General features: G+C 34.6%; 1 long non-coding RNA gene across 1 annotated transcript; it reads left to right on the forward strand.

Moving 5' to 3' along the window:
* Positions 1 to 576: 576 nt before the first annotated feature.
* LOC122028646 lies at positions 577 to 3,350 on the forward strand. The gene is made up of 3 exons (XR_006124900.1): positions 577 to 964; positions 1,833 to 1,973; positions 3,282 to 3,350. It is a non-coding gene; the product is annotated as an uncharacterized LOC122028646 (long non-coding RNA).
* The last annotated feature ends 371 nt before the right edge of the window (positions 3,351 to 3,721 follow it).

The raw sequence follows: 3,721 nt of genomic DNA on the forward strand, positions 1-3,721 counted from the left end.
TTTTTTAAATGACAACGGTTTTTAAAAAAATGTTGTCTAATGTATGTCAAAGACAACGATTTTTAAAAAACTGTTGTCTAATGTATGTCAAAGACAACGGTTTTAAAAAACTGTTGTCTTTTAGCGTTGCTTACATGATAATATACAACAATTTTATTAAACTGTTGTCTATTGAATGTTGTTGAATCCAAAAAAAAAACAATAGTTTTTTTTAACCTAACTTCTTCCACCGAAACCTCCCTTCACGAAATTAACCTAGCCTCTCCACCAAAACTCCAAAACTCATCTCCGCCGAAACCAACCTTCACCCCTCCATCCATCGACCAACTCCCACGTCTCCACCGTCAGCCGGCCGACCACCATCCCTCATTCTGTCTTCTCCAATCAAGCAGAGACCAAACATCATCTTCTCAACGCCAACATAAGTTGTTGTCTTCTTCTCTATCTTCCTCCTTTCCTACATCCGGCCAACCACCTCCTCTCTATCACCGTCGGTGGAGCTACTTACTCTCATCTCTCCTGTTCAGGTTAGAAGAGGAGAGGCCATAACTTCCTTTCAGCAGCCACCACTCTTCCATCCATCATCCGAAAACTTCTACTTAGGTTAGAGGAGGAACTGAAGCCTTCCCCTTTCTCTCTTCGGGTTAGAAGAGAGGAAGCTCCACTCCTACTTCCGATAATCCCCTCTTTCACCGACTCTTCTCTTCCTCATCAAGCTCTGGATTCATTTTCACCACATCACCACCTCTCCTCTTCTGGGTTAGGAAGAGGAAAGCTTTATACCTACCACCGACAGCCCCCATTCCCTCTCCACTTCCGGTTAGAAGTGGAGAGTTCATTTCCTCCACTCCGGCAGCCCTTCATCGTCTCCAAACAGCTTGCTCCACTCTGGCAGCCCTCCATATTCCATCTTCTGGTTAGAAGAGGGGAAGAGGTCACTTCTAGACAACCACTACATCTGAAGGTCCATCCGCAACTGAAGCTTCATTCACGTCAACGATATTGGGTTATTTCTACTTGTGTTGGATTGAGTTGCTTGTCGGTTGTTGTTTATCTTTGTTATGTGTAGATGGTTTGATTGATTGTATTGAATTATCCTTCTTTGTTATGATTGCATGTACTTTGCTTAATTCAATTCAAGCTCACCAAATGTTTGATGAAATGTATCAATCATTTGTAGTCTATTTATTGAAAACAAAATCGGTTATTTAGATTTCTAAACTTCTCTTTTTTATGTTGAGTCCATGTAAATATTAATTAATATGATTTATCATGCTTTTCTAAATTTTCTTATTATCTATCTTTTGCTGAAGTAGAAACAAAATATTAGTGTACTTAATAATCTGGGAAGATTATCATATATTGAAAGATGTGCTGCATGCATCTTGATCAGCATCCACAATCTAACACCAAGTTTGGTTTCCTATGAATCAGACTTCCTTCAAAGTTCAAACACATAATGTGTGTCCAAATCATTTAGGTATTATTCCTAACAATTCATGTGTTCTTGCTTGCAAGTTCTCATCAGAATCTTAAGGAATTGTTACAATCATTTAAGCATATATTGACATTGTTACAAATCAAATAACTTGGAAAACATGATAAGACATTTTACCATAAGATATTTGTAGATTTATCTGCCGTGTCATCTTGAATTATATTTGTTTAGACAATGTGACATTACAAGCAAATCAATATGGAAAAAGGTCTATTGGTAACTTGATAACAGATGACTTGTATTTTATGAAAATTACATGTTAGTAACATAAATGAGCTTTAGCTTTCAAGGATTATTTCAAGATATTATTTTAATTGTTACTACATTTTTGCAGGGACCACTAGGAAAAACACCAAATTACCCATTTCAACTGATGCTCAATTGAGAACAATGCGAAAGGGATCTGACGACCATCTTGTTCTAAACATCGAGTCTGGGTCTGATCATTCAATTGCAGCAAAGTCTGATGCTAAAGGTTTGCACTTCATATTTGAAGAGATTTTAGTTTCCTTGACGAAGCAAATAAATTCATTTTTAAGACATTTTTCTTCTCATGGTATGGTACCTAGCACCAGAAAACTTAAGTTATCAAGAAATAACTTGCAACTCTGCCTGCAAGATTCTCATTTCATACTAACAAACTATTTTAGTTATTATGGAAATACCGTTCAATCTGAGACATGATTTTTGTAGGGTTTCCAGGGGCCATCTTCTGATGCACCGGCCTAGTGCAAGGCTAGGTCTCATGGCGTATATGATCTTCATGCATCTATGGTTGCTAGGAGTCATATTATGATATGTCCAATAAATTTAGGTTACAAATTATATGATTAGAATGTAATATATCTTTTCATTATTTTTTATACATTTAGTTTATAAACTGGAACTTGAATTCAACAATTCATAAACAGATCCAAAGATGTAAAGTGATAAAAATTCCTTAAACACTATTTCTTCATGCAGTAATGGTTTGAATGGTGGATGACATGTGGTAGAATAGTATCCATAAGGAGTATGTAATTTCATTATATTGAGAGATCATCATTAGCCTGCTTTAGCTTTAGTGATACACATGATTGTAAAAATAAAATCATCCTACATTATATCCAATATTTTAATTTTATTTAGTACTTCCTGATAAAAAAGATAGACAGTGAGTAAAATTTTCATGTGTTGTTAGTTAATTAAATTTGTTTTAATATGACAAGACATTTGGAGAACTCGAAATTCTAAGTTTTTGATGTGAACTATACTGTGATCAATGGTGAGACTGATGAGGTATTTTATTATTGCAAAGTTGAACATGCAACTTTAGGTGGCGGATGACAGACATGGGATATAGCAAGAAGTGAGTTTTGTTTGTAGTTGTGTTTCTCATTTCCAACATGAGCTATATTTTCTATACTATTGTTATACTATGCAGTTTGTGTGCAGTTTTAGTTATCATGCTTTTAAAGGGTCTCATATTGTGTCATCTTTATAGTTAATGATCAGGTTATTGTATGTTTGGTATTTAGTTAATAATGATTAGCTAGATATGATTCTGCAGGGTTACTGTTATCATGATCAGGTTCCAACAACTCGAGCTTCAATGTTGGTTTCAACTATTAAGTTGTTTTGTATTATTTTATAGATTTATGTAACGTATTACCTGAAATCTAGATTTATCTCATTTGTACCTTAATCTAAATTTTCTAATTGTTATATGGCGTGAACTTTGACCCTTATTTTTAGCTTTAAGAGTTCTTTTACATAATACTGATGGTATTATTTTCTGTGACAGATATGCAGTGGTAGGTGTTTTGTCCCAGTCTCAAGCCGACAATTCTTTTTGAGTGTAACTAGTAGAAGTAAGTAGATCTTTGCCTTCGAGGCCAGCCAGCTATTTTATGTTCTTTTGTTTTAAATTTTAATTTATTATTTTCATCAAATTATTTTTTTTAATATAGTTAAGACCATCAACAACATACGTTTGTGCGCTGCGGATAGTATTTTTCTGTTAGCATAGTCATGATCAGAGCCTAATTATAGTTTACAATTATCTGAGTGTTATTGATTAACTGTTCTGTCCTTTCTTCTGGTTTTTTTTTTTTAAATTTGTGCACTCATTTAGATGGTTTATTATTCTTGTTGTGATGAATTCATGTCTAGTGAAAATACTGAAGAAGTATGACAAGAGAACAGGAGCACTTATCAGGCAGCCCTTTATCGAAAAGGTGTCGC

The sequence above is a fragment of the Zingiber officinale genome, chromosome 10B, assembly GCF_018446385.1.
Source record: "Zingiber officinale cultivar Zhangliang chromosome 10B, Zo_v1.1, whole genome shotgun sequence".
Classification (NCBI taxonomy): Eukaryota; Viridiplantae; Streptophyta; class Magnoliopsida; order Zingiberales; family Zingiberaceae; genus Zingiber; species Zingiber officinale.